This window comes from Octopus bimaculoides, chromosome 1 (assembly GCF_046866305.1).
Source record: "Octopus bimaculoides isolate indiv1 chromosome 1, ASM4686630v1, whole genome shotgun sequence".
Classification (NCBI taxonomy): domain Eukaryota; kingdom Metazoa; phylum Mollusca; class Cephalopoda; order Octopoda; family Octopodidae; genus Octopus; species Octopus bimaculoides.
Genome location: NC_142928.1, coordinates 183,223,304 through 183,240,887, shown reverse-complemented (window position 1 = coordinate 183,240,887; position 17,584 = coordinate 183,223,304). Strand labels below are relative to the sequence as shown.

Below are 17,584 nucleotides of genomic sequence, written 5' to 3'. Positions count from 1 at the left end.
GTTAAGAGTGAAGGTGTTTTCCTGAACAAAATGTGAAAGTATTTTCTTACACGAAAACTAGAAGTATTATTTATTCATTTACAAATGGCAAACAATTGCTTAAATCCATTGTTTTTTAAATGAGACCATGCTGGGCAGCTAAAGTTCCCCGGTTATATTAAATGTGCTTTCAGTAAACTTCAAATTCTCACCAAAGACAGGACGAAGTTGAATACAATGAAGAAGACCTTCAATTAGAAGAAAATCATTTCCCTTATTTGCTAATTGTCTTTCTCTTCTGTTAGTTTTTAATGATACTCAAGCAGTTAATAGCTATGCTTTGCTCAAAGTAACTGCAGATATAATCGTAAGTACTAGCTGAATTGGATTGAAATATTGAGGAGTCAAACATGCGGCCCACGAGCCGGATCTGGCCGACAGCAATGTTTAGCTCCATTATATATCTAGTGGATCAGTCTTTCCCACTGATTTCTACAAACTTTTGCTAACTCTCCCATTATCTTTCCCTTTTTTCAAATATTTTATTGTATATTCTTTTCTACTCGAGGCACAAGGTCCGAAATTTTGGAGGAGGGAGCCAGACGATTAGATCGACCTCAGTACGCAACCCTGAAAGGATGAAAAGCAAAGTCGACCTCGGCGGAATTTGAACTCAGAACGTAAAGACAGATGAAATACCGCCAAGTATTTCGCCCGGTGTGCTAACCTTTCCGCCAGCTCGCCGCCATTTTTTTTTTATTGTATATTGAAACGTTTATCCATTTACTTTGGCTCACATTATGAATTTTTACTTATTTTTTTTGTATTTTAGGAATAACTGTTCCCTATATGACCCGCGAGATCTAGCTTATGCTTCAATCCGACTGCAAAGTCAATGAGTACGATTAATAAAATGAGTTAAGCAACAGTTTTTTTTTTATATTTTCCTTACATCTTGAAATGGCCAGCAATTTTTTTTTATTTGACATCAGTACGTCAGTGGACATGACTGAGAACAACCTGTCCTACCATCTTTAAAAAAAAGGGAACTCGTTGGATAATGTAGTCCTAGATACACAAACAGGGTGTTGACAGTTGCAATGCCTTCGATTACAAGGTCTACTCGGGACTTCTCAAAATCAACAATAGCAATAGGCAAAGTTTTATTCAGAATATGAACGCAGGAGTGGCTGTGTGGTAAGTAGGTTTTCGCGGGGTTATCGATCGGCGGGCGTCGGTGCCTCTCTCATTTTTATTCACCTTTTGTTATCATCCTCATCTCATTAATGTCCGTGTCCAGCCCGCAGCTACTTTACGTTTGTCTGTCCTTGTTTGTCCCCTCTTTGTAAGGCCTTAATGGCCAATCTAATGAAATAAAGTAGCTTGCTTACCAACGACATGGATCTTTCTATCTACTACATATTACGAATATTTTATTTAAACAACCCAAGGGAAATACCACCTGCAGATTTTAACGAAGCGATCAATATTTGATTCTCACGATATGTGTGTGTGTGTGTTTATGTGTCTGTGTTTGTCCCCTCCACCATCGCTTGACAACTGATGTTGGTGTGTTTATGTCCCCGTAACTTAGCGGTTCCGCAAAAGTGACCGATAGAATAAGTACTAGGCTTACAAAGAATAAGTCCTGGGGTCGATTTGTTCGACTAAAGGCGGTGCTCCAGCATGGCCGCAGTCAAATGACTGAAACAAATAAAAGAATAAAAGGCATATATTTTACAAAAAGAAGATAAAGGAAAAAAGAAGGAAAAGCGGGAGGAAAAAAAGAAAAAAATCATCAATGCAGCATCAAGTGCTTCCATTGGTCTCACACCACAAGGTTCAACGGGACCTACTGAAGCAAGCCAACACTAGCACGGGCGATTGCGAGCCTAAGGCGTTGGAAAAGCCAAGCACCCTCACGGGCATCACCTGACACCTCGGTGAGGCGAGCTGCCAACGATGACAAGAACTTCGTCGTTAGTGGCCCAGTCCCTCCAAACATCTCAAACGCCACAGGTTGGAAGAAATAGTTCACTGCCATACTTCAGGGTTTTGTTCCGTTCAGTTACGGAACCAGTGACCCTCCCATTTACCGCCGCATCCAGAATGTGGGAGGGAGCAAAAGAGTCACAGACCGTGGTGTCCCAGATGATGTAGCTACCTCTTACCCAGGGACTGAGAGTAATCAAACTCTTAAAGTGAGGACTTGCGTCCAGACGAGAAAAAACCTCAATATCGGTTTCAAATTTTGGTACAAGTACAGCAATTTCGGGGAAAGGGTAAGTCGATTACACCGCCCCCAGTGCTCAACTGATACTTATTTGATCGACCCCATAAGGATGAAAGCAAAGTCGATCTCGACGGAATTTGAACTCAAAACGTAAAGACAGACGAAATGCTGCTAAACATTTTGTCCGGGGTGCTCTCGATTCTTATTTCTTTACTGCCCACAAGGGGCTACACAAAGAGGAGACAAACAAGGACAGACGACAAACGGATTAAGTCGATTATATCGATCCCAGTGTTCAACTGGTACTTATTTAATCGACCCCGAAAGGATGAAAGGCAAAGTCGACCTCGGCGGAATTTGAACTAAGAACGTAGAGGCAGACGAAATACCAGCTCGCCGCCTTAAAAACAACAATATTGTTTTCAGATTTTGGCACAAGGCAGGCAATTCCGGGGGCAGGGCTAACGACCCCTTAATATCATGAGACGATTGAAGATGAGCAAATTTCCGGTAAAGTAAATCTGCAACCCGGTTTTGATCATCAGCAGTAAGCATGTATGTTTTTAAATCCCCTTCAGATCCCGTATTCCCCTTTAAAAGGAATAGCCAGAAGTAAATAGGGTATCTGGAAGATAACAGACTTAAGTAATTAAATCAGCTGTCAAATTTTAGCTCAATTTCTGTTAATTATAAAATTGTGTGTGTGTTAAATGAGATATATATTGAATGATCGTGGATGGAATGCCCTTTTATTTTCTAACTCAGTAACTTCGTGTTTCAGTTTTTTTCTTATTTTGCGCGCTGGATTTGGACTGTCATTTTCGGGATATCCAAGAAACCAGTGGACAACAGTAAAGCAATAATTAGTTACGTCTCTTCAATGTTGGGAGTTCAAACTCTGGCAGAGTCGGCTCTGTTTTGTTTCTTCCCAGGACATGGAATCACCATCACAGTAGCGATCCATCTATCTGGATCGTGATATTTAAATCAAGCGAAGGCCATAGGTAAAATTGAAAGAATATGCATATATTTTTTTATTACGCGTAAATCTCGTTCCAATCATGTTTGTCTTGTGTAATGATATGAGAAATAAATATTTATATGTGGGCGGACAATAGCAGCTGACATTTTTATTTGTTTATTACTTGAACTATATATCTAGTTCAGGGATATTATTACCGTTGCGTCACCTGAGACAAGATCTTCGGATTTATTTGCGCAACAATTATTAATTTCCCTCAAGAGTAATTTTTTCGCCGGCCTAGGACAGTAAGGGCTCTCGGTCCTGTGGAGGCAAACTGTCTGTGAGTGTTCATGATAAAAAAAACACATCGTGATATAATTTTTAAAAATTTCCTATGGGAAGCAGGCTCGATAGGTCGCCACTTTTTATTGCTTTTTATTAGCTGTAAGTGTGTTTATAATGTTATGATATCCGAATCGTGGGGTTCAGTAAGAGACATGAAGTCAATTGGGATTATATTTGTAGAAGATGATTTTATATGGTCGAACTAACTCCCAGAAATAGCAACCGAATCTATCTCAGGTCACATCCTGTTTTAGAAAAATAAAGAAAAAGGAGAGACACGGATCATGTACTAAGAATCTTCTAAAGCGATGGAATGGTCGCAGTTGGAGTGTCTTTGATCATAAGCCTGGTCGATCAAGGTTGACCTGGGGTTAATCAACACCAGGATACTTGGATGCCTTTAACGGAGTTCATTCAGACCAGACCTCAGTCACGATTTTTCAACAGATGTTCAGACTGGACATCGGTCACAACAATTTCACCGCTTTCTGAGGGTATGCAAAGGTTAAGGGCACTGCCCTTCCTCCCTTAACATAGAAATAAAAAAAGAAAAAGCATCTCATTCTAAAAGCGGATTAAAAAAAATGTAGCTGTATATAAAAGAAGACATAAGTATTAACCATTTGAAATATATTTAAATCACAAGTCTCTGATGTTGTGCCAGCTTTGTTTTGCTACGAAGGAAAGGTAAATAAAACGAATATCTGCAAAAGTAAAGATAAATTATAAAGCATTCGTCTATATGGAGCGAGTAAATAAACATTTCTATAGAATAATATCAACATATATGTAACCTCACTCCTGCACATCATCCGCCACTTTACGGAAACTGCAACAAGAATTTCGCAGTCGTAGCTACTTCCTTTCCCTGACACCTTTTCGTAGACGGAGAATTAATGTTACATAGTTTTATCGTCTTCGTCTCCCCTTATGAACTCATCAATGTTTTTTACGACTAGACATCCTGTTAAGTTCTTTTTCAAACAGAAAAGTACTTGCTACCAAAAAACGTCCAAGACCGATCGTTTTAGTTTTTTTTGTTATTTTTGTCATTTTATTACTTGTGCAGCTAATACACTTGATAATAAACATGAATGCTATCGCAATACTCCTTTAATAGTCTGTTATTAAACAGGCCCAAAAGATAACCTGTTACGTATTTGTAAACCAGGCTGTGACAGCTTTTTTGTGACTGCCGAAAAGTGGGACGATTCCTGTTCAGCGGCTCCATTTCATTTACCACGTGCTCGGCCGTGTGTTACAGCAGTCGTCAACTTATTATGGCAGGAAATTCCCTTTAAACTTCCAAACAGTGAGTTATTTCTCCTCATTTCTAAATATTTTCTTGTGCTTAATACTAACCAAATATTGTATTTTGTTCTACCTTTTAAACATTAAATGCTTCACGCTTTGATTTTGTTTTTCTATTAATATTTTACTGAATTTAATCCTACAACTTAACGCCAAAAATCTTTGTAGCAAAGAAAAAGGGATAAAACACGTTTTGATTTTTAACTGCAGTTTTATTACATGAATCCGAAATGTAATTTAGAAATCCCAATTTGAAATAAACAACTTGGCAGAATTAAGAACAGCTATAATAATGTAAGACATATTGCTTCTGTTGACTACGACTTACTGATCCGTAATTAATTAGGTTTTGTTTTTTCAACCTGCCTTACCGTACAGAAAATGTTAACATTTAAAAAAGGAGTGGGGAAAAAAAACAACCTTTTATTATTATCATTGATTCTGAAGAAAAGGTTGTAAATTGTTCAAAAACATTCAGTTGCGTTGACTTTTAAAGGTGGTGTATTTTTTTTAACTGATGTTTATGTAACCTTTCTGTACCACTGCCTCACCTAAACACATTACATTACATTTGTCGTCTAACACCATTTATTTGTTCAGAAATAAAATCTGTACCTAGATGACTGTCGAAGTCTTTAAGACATCAGCTTTAGCAGTATATTTATTCTCTTCTGAAGCAATTTAAATCAAAGCACGGTTTGTTTGTTTCGTCTTAACTGTGAAGATACTACTAATAAATGCCGATCATTATTTTAATTTTTTAATTACTAACCGTCAAATTATATTTAATTTATTCAGTATTACCTTTGTGATTCGTTTAACTCATTCAGCATTACCTTCTGTAAACAAGAAAACATCTTCAAATATATGAAAACTCTTGCTCAAATATTTTGTTCTTTTGAAGACCTTGATTTTTAAAAATCTATAATATAAAGTTTTTTTATTTTTCATCCTCACATTAAGTACAGTAATTCGACATAATTATCCTTGGCTTTCAAAACACTGTACTATCTTCCGAATGTTACAAGCCAGATATATTATTAATACGACGAGTACTCGCATAAAACTTAGTCCTTCCATTATTTTTTTCACAGCCAAGCCTCACAGTTACGTATTCATGCACTTAGTTGAATTGTGTACACGAGTGTAGTGTGTGTGTGTGCTCTATTTGTTGTTGATCAACTTGTTGAAACTGGTGGCGAGCCTCTACATTTCGTACAGTAAAATTTATTGATAATTATCACGCTATTAGATGTCAGAAGTGAAAGTAGTCGCTGTCTGTCTGCCTGTCTGCCTGCATGCCTGTTGCTGCTCTGTCAGCCTGCTTGCCTGTCTGCCTGCATGCCTGCTGCTGGCCTGTCTGCCTGCTTGCCTGCTGAGCTATCTGTGTGTCCGTCTGTCTGTCTGTCTGCTGGTTTGAGTTGATACTTTGGCTTACTTACTGATATCTATCTACTATGTATCTATCTATCAATTATTAGAAAACACAAATTTAATATAAAAACATATTTCCTGAAATTGCAAATTATTTAAAATATAAAAATATAATTTTCAACAGAGAGAATTTATCAAAATAGAAAACAAATGAAGTTTGAAGTTAAGTTTAAAAATAAATGTGATACTTATGCTCCGTAGATACTTATACTCTGTAATGTTTCAAACGCATGGATATAGGTGTCGAATTTGTTCCAATAACTTCTGGAAGATCTCGTCCTTGAATTCGTAACGCCACATGAATTCTATTAGATGTGTTTGCAGCAAATTCCGGGTTGTCCCATTTTCTCTTTTGTTCTGGTTCTTGGCATGTTTCCATAGGCATTCGATGTGATTTGTTGTGGCAAATGTAACCGGATCAACAAAATTTATTGAATGGTTCACGGTTAAATGTCTATATCCTAGCGTGTTTAGTGTATTATATGAACGCCAGAGGTCAGAAATTATTGTTGTTCCTGGTAAAATCCGCTCTTGTATAATTTCTAAAAGGGTATCAGATGATCGATCTTCTACCGCAACTAAAAAACATCTTCTCGTATCTCTTTCTAACGCACCAAACACCCACTGCGTTTTAACCCGATGGCCAACATTATATTTTCTTCTAACAAACGCACTTTCATCTATCTCTACTATTCGGTTTGGTCCGCCTAACTTAATATTTTGCGCAATATAATACTCTGCACATACATCACGGCAGTAATTCCTCCAATCTGTTACAGCTACATTTGCTATACGACATTCCTGGCCTAAATTCTTAGCTAAATCTCCCTTAGCCCAATAATATAATATATCTATAATCTGCTCGCTTTTCAGTTTGCTATTATCTAGAAATGTTCCCTTTCTAATGGAAATCAGTTTTCTACAAGGCCTTCCACATGACCATATCATGCCATCGGACAAATTGTTTTTGGCCACTTCCCTCATGCTAGCTCCACAAGAGGGACATATTTTTTCAGTATTTAACAATCCGTATGTCTTGAGCCAGTGAATACTAGCTGCTGTTGTTGCGGTGGCGATGGCAATGTCGCGGTGATTAATTCCATTTGCACTGGGATATGTAGAAGTCATCGTGAAAAACCTGCAACTAATTTGTTCTCGTGTAGATTTCAATTTGAATTACGCGCGCTTTTGGGTGTTCGTTGGTGGGTATGATGGGTAATTCTTGTAGAATTCTTAATTCTTGTAGAATTCCGTAGAATTCCGTAGAATTTAAACAAGCGAAGGTAAGGTGGACGAGAATTTAAACAAATGAAGTTCAGTTTAAAGTTTATAAATAAATATATTTCATTCCATGTTCAGTTAAAACTTTATGAATAAATGTATTTTTGCATTATTCATTATTGTTTTTTAAAAATAAATCACATATACCCATCATACCCACCCAAAAGCGCGCGTAATTCAAATTGAAATCTACACGAGAACAAATTAGTTGCAGGTTTTTCACGATGACTTCTACATATCCCAGTGCAAATGGAATTAATCACCGCGACATTGCCATCGCCACCGCAACAACAGCAGCTAGTATTCACTGGCTCAAGACATACGGATTGTTAAATACTGAAAAAATATGTCCCTCTTGTGGAGCTAGCATGAGGGAAGTGGCCAAAAACAATTTGTCCGATGGCATGATATGGTCATGTGGAAGGCCTTGTAGAAAACTGATTTCCATTAGAAAGGGAACATTTCTAGATAATAGCAAACTGAAAAGCGAGCAGATTATAGATATATTATATTATTGGGCTAAGGGAGATTTAGCTAAGAATTTAGGCCAGGAATGTCGTATAGCAAATGTAGCTGTAACAGATTGGAGGAATTACTGCCGTGATGTATGTGCAGAGTATTATATTGCGCAAAATATTAAGTTAGGCGGACCAAACCGAATAGTAGAGATAGATGAAAGTGCGTTTGTTAGAAGAAAATATAATGTTGGCCATCGGGTTAAAACGCAGTGGGTGTTTGGTGCGTTAGAAAGAGATACGAGAAGATGTTTTTTAGTTGCGGTAGAAGATCGATCATCTGATACCCTTTTAGAAATTATACAAGAGCGGATTTTACCAGGAACAACAATAATTTCTGACCTCTGGCGTTCATATAATACACTAAACACGCTAGGATATAGACATTTAACCGTGAACCATTCAATAAATTTTGTTGATCCGGTTACATTTGCCACAACAAATCACATCGAATGCCTATGGAAACATGCCAAGAACCAGAACAAAAGAGAAAATGGGACAACCCGGAATTTGCTGCAAACACATCTAATAGAATTCATGTGGCGTTACGAATTCAAGGACGAGATCTTCCAGAAGTTATTGGAACAAATTCGACACCTATATCCATGCGTTTGAAACATTACAGAGTATAAGTATCTACGGAGCATAAGTATCACATTTATTTTTAAACTTAACTTCAAACTTCATTTGTTTTCTATTTTGATAAATTCTCTCTGTTGAAAATTATATTTTTATATTTTAAATAATTTGCAATTTCAGGAAATATGTTTTTATATTAAATTTGTGTTTTCTAATAATTGATAGATAGATACATAGTAGATAGATATCAGTAAGTAAGCCAAAGTATCAACTCAAACCAGCAGACAGACAGACAGACGGACACACAGATAGCTCAGCAGGCAAGCAGGCAGACAGGCCAGCAGCAGGCATGCAGGCAGACAGGCAAGCAGGCTGACAGACCAGCAACAGGCATGCATGCAGACAGGCAGACAGACAGCGACTACTTTCACTTCTGACAGACTTAAAGACTGTATGTGTGTGTGTATTCTCTTATTTGTTTCAGTCGCTTGACTGCGGCCATGCTGGAGCACCGCCTTTAGTCGAACAAATCGACACCAGGACTTATTCTATGTAAGCCTAGTACTTATTCTATCGGTATCTTTTACCGAACCGCTGAGTTACGGGGGGCGTAAACACACCAACATCGGTTGTCAAGCGATGGTGGTGGTGACAAACACACACAAATACAGGTAAACCGCGTGCGGTAGGCATAACTACAGGGTTTTACCCCCCAGACTTTGGGACCTCCCAAAGTCTGGGGGGTAAAACCCTGAAGCTATGCCTATATGGCATAACTAATATATACACACACACACACAACGGGCTTCTTTCAGTTTCCGTCTACCAAATCCACTCACAAGGCTTTGACCATAGTAGAAGACACTTGCCCTACGTGGCACACCTTCCATTAATGAAGTTTTCAGTTCCCAGTATACTGTAACTACTCTTTTCTGTGTTAATGCATTTTCCCTCTGTCTACACAATATGTATATATTAAATCAGAAAAAGAGCACATAGAGCGGTTATTTATATATATTATTGAGCAGTGTGTGACTAATCAGACGGTAATGATCTGAGGTTGTATGACAACCTGTAATAAACCGCTAAACTATATATGTATATATAAATTTGAGACGTATTTAACTGAACCCTAAATTCGTTACATCATCCATTTAATTTAAATCTTCTTTTGTGTTACGTAGCTACGTTGGTTTATTAAATGTTCTAATTTTGAAAGAAACGAAATGCCAGAAACCCAATGGAAAAAGAAGCTTCATCATATTCAAACTATTAAGCTAATTTTTTAAATGGTAATTTATGTAGTTAATGTATTGTAGAGTTATAACAAATCAATATATTATAGCTATTATACATGGTTAAAAATAAACATAGACTGTCAATAATGCCAGAGAGAAATAATTGCTAAATATGGTTAAATCCGCCGTGAAGACCACAATAGGTCAGCCAAGACTATTTGCAAAAATAATTTTAAAAATACTGTAAGACTAAGAGAAGCTAATATTGTAAAATTATGGCAATATGGTAATTGCTGGTTTTTTTTTTTGGTTTTTTTTACAGGTCACAATTTTCTGCTTCTAATTATTAATTTTCAAATTAATTAGAAAGCAGGGATTTGTGACGATAATAATGAATACATGTGGATATGTGCGTGTATGTGTAAATGCACGTGTGTATGTATAATTAATGTGTGTGCTTATATATATATGTATATGTATACATGCATGCACACACACCATATGTATATGTACTTGTATGTATGGTATATATATGTATGTATATATATATGTATGTGTATATGTATGTATATGTATGTATGTGTGTGTATGTATATATATATATATATATATATATATATATATATACATACACACACACACAAACACACACCACACGATATATGCATATGTGTACATTTAATGCACACACGATGCTGCATGACAGCACATCGAGCCAACCTTGAACTATTCCAGTTTTCCCATAAGCTGGCAAACTTGTCCCCCCACTCATTTCCATTTCTGCAGAAATGAATGCATTGAGCAATCTCCCATGAATCTTTCTCACGGCGCTACATAACCGACTCCGAGAGAAGGACCGATCCCACTTGACTGGTTTTTAATTATTGATGCCTGAGAGCTGGAAGTCAGGTATTTGAACTCAGAGCGCAGAGAGCCAGAACAAGTGCCGCATGGCATTCTTGACACGATGGTCTCACACTCAGCTAATTCGCCGCTCCATGTGCATAAACACATTCATTTTAGCACATGTATTTCACGTGCACCTGTGGCACATGTGTGTGATGTGCATCTGTCTAAATAAATTGCTGCGTGGCTAAATGAATGGCATTGGATAATGTTGGCGATCGACACTTTTTGTGTACTTGCAACAAGACAACTATAGTGTGTTTCTTTGTTGGCTGTCGTATTCTAGATATGAAAACTGACTTTTGGTAGAATTTACTCTAATTCGAAACCATAGCACATTAGTGTATCTGAAAATTGTGCAGCTGTTGGATTTTCTGAGTTGCTCCAAGTGTTGTTGGCAACCACGCCCAAATTATTATTCATCATAATCGTCTATAATATGTATTTCAACAAATATATATAGCACTTAAAAAGAACTCATGCTGGTGCTGCGTTGATGCACCCATGCCAGTGCTGCATAAACATGCCCATCTCAGTGGTACATAAAAAGCATCTTGCACACTGTTAAGTGGCTGGCGTTAGGAAGGGCCAGCCAGCATAGGAACCATGCCTCAACAGCTCCCTACTAGCCAGCTCTATGTCAACATGGAAAGCAGACTAAGCGATGAGGATCAAGGGCAGACCCAAAAGATGTACACCTTTCTAAATAATGTTATTGCACCCATTTCTCCTGGAATTGTATTTCCTTCGGACTTTGTGTCCTCCCTTCAAACAATTTCTGGGACTGTCCCTGATGAAGATATCTATATTTGTTGAAATATTTTCCAGCTTTGCGTTGTTTCATTTTTGGCAAATTATTTCATCATCATCATCATCGTTTAACGTCCGCTTTCCATGCTAGCATGGGTTAGACGATTTGACTGAGGACTGGTGAAACCGGATGGCAACACCAGGCTCCAATCTAAATTTGGCAGAGTTTCTACAGCTGGATGCCCTTCCTAACGCCAACCACTCAGAGAGTGTAGTAGGTGCTTTTCTTCATTGTAATATTAATTTTGCTGATTTTCTCATTGACATAGCACAAATCTAGGCTAAAACTGCTATACTTGGTCGGTGTTTATTCAATGATATCAGATCCACCAAAGTCGTCAATGACCAAATGCAGGAACAACAGACAAATAAACGTTTTTTTCTGCAGTTCAGAAAGCTATTATTGAGCCCACGACTTAGCTGTAACATATCGGGTGCTTGTGCCCCTAATTTTTGTCATCATTTCAATTGTGATCATCACCATAACATCCACTTTTTCACGCTCAAACGGAATTTGTTGAGACAGATTTTCTATGGCCAGATGCCCTTCCAGTCACTAATCCTCACCAGTTCACAGGATGTTTCCCTTGGCCGGACATGTTTTCATGGCAGACTGGAAATAGACACTACTTGTATGACAAGGGCACTTGTTTACAACTTTTGTATAATGTCAAGACAAAACATGCACACACACACCCACAAATAGGCTTACTTTTAGTTCAATCCAACGGATCCACTTAAACGCTTTCAGTTACCCACAGCTATAGTAGAAAACATTTTCTCAAGGTACCATACAGTTGTAATTAGGAAATGCATAGGAGTGGCTGTGTGGTAAATAGCTTGCTTACGTACCACATGGTTCCGGGTTCAGTCCCACTGCGTGGCACCTTGAGCGAGTATCTTCTACTATAGCCACAGGCCGGCCAAAGCCTTGCGAGTGAATTTGGTTGACAGAAACTGAAAGAAGCCCGTCATATATATGAATACATATATATGTATGGGTGTATATGTTTGTATGTCTGTGTTTGTCCCCCCAATATCGCTTGACAACCGATGCTGGTGTGTTTACGTCCCCCGTAACTTAGCAGTTCGGCAAAAAGAGACCTATAGAATAAGTACTAGGCTTACAAAGAATAAGTCCTGGAGTCGATTTGCTCGACTATGAAGGCGGTGCTCCAGCATAGCCACTGTCAAATGACTGAAACAAGTAAAAGAGTAACTCCAAATGCATTTTTCAAAATATACAAAGTTAAAAATCATAAATAAAAATATCTACAATTGTGGATTGATCCCGAAACTGAACTAATAAGCCGTCTATTTAGACCTGAAGAACTAGACAAAGATCTTTCTAATTACTGTTAAATTGCTCAGTCATTTCAAGAAATTCTTCCATAGGAAAACTGGTCAATCGTATGATGAATGGGAAATTTTTGTCTTTATCCGAAATAAAGTATTATCTTTTCCTTATTTTAATTATTGGGTTGTGGCTTAATTTAATAAATTGCTCCCAGTACTTATTTTTTTAAAGTTTGGTACTTATTCTTATTTCTTTATTGCCCACAAGGGGCTAAACATAGAGGGGACAAACAAGGACAGACAAAGGGATTAAGTCGATTACATCGACCCCAGTATGTAACCGGTACTTATTTAATCGACCCCGAAAGGATGAAAGGCTAAGTTGACCTCGGCGGAATTTGAATTCAGAACGTAACGGCAGATGAAATACCGCAAAGCATTTCGCCTGACGTACTAACGTTTCTGCCAGTTCTCCGCCTTTGGTACTTATTCTATCAATCTCTTACAGAAACATAAACAAACCAGCACTGGTTGTCAAGTGGTGGAGGGAACTAACGTGCATGCATATATGTGTATATATATGATATGATATAATGAGCTTTCATGCATTTTCCACCTACTATGTTCACTCAAAAGGCATTGGTCAACCTGGATCCATTTAGTACAAGACACTTGCCACCCAAAGTGCCATGCTGTGGAATTGAACCCATGACCTCATGATTGCAAAGTGAACTTCTTAACCACAGAGCTATATCTGCTGCATATTTGGATATTGATAATTTTAAAAAATAGTTAAAAGATTGTTAAAATTGATTAAAAGATTATTTCTTAAACTGTTCTAAAGAAATACGCCATCTCTTTTTTTTTTTTTTTTTTTCAACTACTCCATCCCCACCACCACCACCACCTAAGAAGTCAATTATCTTGGTTATGTTATTTGTGCAACTTGCTAAAGATTATTCAGGATGCTATTAAAACATTGGTCACTATTCCAGAATATGCAAAAGAAATTTTAACATTTGTTCCAGAAAGTTGATAATATTGCATGTTTATTAAGAACATGGTAGATTCCACTGCACCATGGTATAATTTGGATAAAAGTCTGCATCATTCATAAAGTGAATGAGGTCAGACTGCATTACAGTGTTTTTAAGCAGTAAACAGTCAGTGTTTGAGCAGTTCTTTTACATGAGAAGGGTGTTGAATGTCAGTTAACTCACACACGTAAAACACTGGTTTCAAATTATGGCCATCAACCCCAGCAGCATTTGAACTCAAAATCTAAAACCTGAAGAAATGCCGCATTTTTCCTGGCACAGTAACATTTCTACCAGCTCGCTAGCTTACAAACACTGAACACATATGAAGAAGGGTTATTATATGGTCTGTCTTTGTAATCATCACTTGATGTCTGCTTTCCTTGTTGGCATGGGTTAGACGGTTTGACTGGAGCTGGTAAGCCAGAGAGCTGCACCAGGCTCCAGTTGTCTGTTTGGTAGGGTTTCTGCAGCTGGATGCCCTTCTTAATCCATTAGTGCCCAAATTTTTTTATTTAATTAATTACCAAAAACCTTTTTTTATACAACTTTATCTGATACTAAATTTATAAAAAAAATTTTATTAGAATATTTAAAAGACACTTCAGTCTTGATGACTAACTAATAATACCTCAGAAAAATACAGGTATTGCAGAAATATCGTGGATTATCCTTCTGGTCCTAAAAAAATAGGACCATAGGTGTTAATGGGTTAATAATGCCAACCATTTTATTGAGTGTAATGGATACATTTTACGTGTCACCAGCACAAATTCCTTTTACACATCAGTCATGAGTGCCTTTTATGTGTCACCAGCATGGTTGCATTTTACACATCATCAGCACTGGTGCCTTTTAAGTATCACCAGCACAGGCACCTTTTACACATCACCGGCATAAGCACCTTGTACACGTCACCGGCACATGTGCTTTTACGCATCTCCAGCACAGGCGCCTTTTACATGTCACCAGCACCTTTTATGGGTTACCTGCACAGGTGCCTTTTAAGCGTCACCGGCACAGGTGCCTTTTACACGTCACCAGCACAGGTGCCATTTATGTCACCAGCACAAGTGCCTTTTACATGTCATTGACACAGGCACCTTTTATGTGCCACTGGCAATGACCATGGTTCACTTAGCTTGATGTATCTTCTCCAGCACAGCAAATCTCAAGAAGACTTGGTCACTTGTCATCAAATTTCTCTATAGAGAATATTATGTATTGATTACCAATCGCAAGATGCTAATATCCATATTCTCACTGGATAAAAATGTATCAGCAGCTGGGTCCCTGAGATTGAAATTGTTGGGCATTATCATTGGAGTTGTACAAATATATATATATAGGTATATGCAAAGCTGTACGGTTAAGATGTTTTCTTCCCAACCTGTTGATTTTAATTTCCATTCCACTTCATAGCACCTTGGACAAGTGTCTTCTACAATAGCTATGGGCCAACACCAAAGCCTAGTTTGAGGATTGGATAGATGGAAGCTGAAAGAAGCCATCATAAATATGCATATACGGCTGTATCTTGACATTGTGTGATAGTTGTAAACAAATGTTACCATCAAAAGCAGTGTTATTTGTTTCCAATCTTCCACGGGAACATGTCCAGTCAGGAGGAAATATTACCTTGCTTGGAAACAGGTGAGGGTTGGCAACAAGAAAGACATATGGCCATAGAAAGTCTGTCTGACTGAATTCCATCTGACCCATGCCAGCATTAGAAAATTGGACATTAAAAGGATTATGATGTCATGTAACTTTGAAACGAAACACACATACTGAGGCATTATCAAGAGAGCCATTGAAACCCAATTGTGATTTCAATGAAAGTTATAAAAAAATCTCTCTGGATTCAAAATGCGCAAAAAATATTGATCAAATTCTCTGATGAATACTGGTTCCTGCTAACGAAATTGAATGTGCCCTGAATTCTGATATATTGTTTTAATTCAAGCAATGCACCAATAATGGTTGGCCAGAAAAACTAAATATTTACTTTCAGAACAGCTAAGAAAATAGTGGATTAAAATGTGGCACAATTAATTAATCGAATGAATTTATTAATTTTGCAGATCAATTTCCAACCTGATTATTGCAAAAATATTACAAAATGACATTTTTAATCAACTGCTCGGAGATCATGCATGGTCTGAATGAAGTAATTAAGTACTAGGTACTTAAAACTGGTTGAATATGGAATCCATTTAGTAGAGATATAGTTAAATCATGTCAGTCAGTTAACCTTTTTTGTTACCATATTTCTGTTGAAATACACTTCTTTGCTTCTATTAATCAATAAATTAATGAAGAATTTAGTAAAATAATTGACACTATTAAGCTGATGTTGAAGGCAACAAGCTGGTAGAATCATTAGCATGCTCGGCAAAAGATTTAGTGGTATTTCATCTGTCTTTACATTCTGGGTTCAAATTCCACCAAGGTTGACTTTGCCTTTCATTCTTTTGAGGTCGATAAAATAACTACCACTCAAGCACTGGGGTCAATGTAATCGATTTTCTCTCACCACCAATATTGCTGGCTCTGTGCCAAAATTTTAAACTATTATTAAGCTGGTGCTTGGAATATGCATGAACATAAAATTTTGATTGGAGTTTCAACTTAGATCACTTCAAAACAGGAAGTTTGTATTGTAAAACCAGGGACAGTATCAGGTGGGTTAATCTCAAAAGGGTTATTGTGCCTCAGAAGGAATATAGGGGAATGGCCAAAAACATGTCAATGAATGCATAGTTACTATACCTGAACATTGTACAATAAAGCATGCCTTGTTGTTATTGACCTAATCTTTCATAGAGGTCTTGGTAACAAAGAAGTATTGAAATGTTTTATTTTTAATGATGCTGGCTCAACCCAAGCATCATTAGGCACGTGGCTTAGTGGTTAGGGTATTCAACTCTTGATCATAAGATCACGAGTTCAATTCTCGGCAACAAGTTGTGTCTTTGAGCAAGACCCTTTATTTCACGTCGCTCCAGTCCACTCAGATGACAAAATGAGTTTTACCTGTATTTCAAAGGGGCCAGCATTGTCACACTTTGTGTCATGCTAAATCTCCCTCAGAATTACGTTAAGGGTACACATGTCTATGGAGTGCTCAGCCACTTGCATGTTAATTTCACAAGCAGGCTGTTTCATTGATTGGATTAAGTGGAACCCTTGTTGTCATAACTAACAGAGTACCAGCTTAATCCTTTAGCAATCAAATTACTCTGTCAAACGTAATGTTTGTTTACCTTGTTGCTTACCGGTGTTGGTCATTTTACATCCTTGTAGCTTAGCAGTTTGGCAAAAGAGACTGATAGAATAAGAATCAGGTTTTAAAATAATAAATACAGGTTGTTAATCAGTTTGACTAAAACCCTTCAAGATAATGCCCCAGCATGGCCATAGTCCAATAACTGACAGGAGTAAAAGATAAATGATATTCTCTCTTTCTCTCGAAACACGGGAAACATTTATCTGTAACAAATAATAGACATTGTGTTCAAAAGGATAAATTTATGCAGAATTACGATGATTACCATTTATCAAAGTATCCATCAACTGTGTTTTTTTTTGTTTTTTTTTTCCATTTCCAAGACAACGCCAAGTATCCCGTTGACGTATAAAATTCTTCATATTAT

At 37.4% G+C, this 17,584-nt stretch overlaps 1 protein-coding gene across 1 annotated transcript in view; it reads left to right on the top strand.

Annotated features, from left to right (window-relative positions):
- The first annotated feature begins 4,737 nt into the window (after positions 1-4,737).
- Positions 4,738-17,584, top strand: part of LOC106871708 (testis-expressed protein 10 homolog) — a 58,993-nt gene continuing 46,146 nt past the window's right edge. Inside the window, exon 1 of the mRNA XM_089363531.1 lies at positions 4,738-4,833. The gene's annotated coding sequence lies outside the window, so the exon portion shown is untranslated. The remainder of the gene's footprint in view (positions 4,834-17,584) is intronic.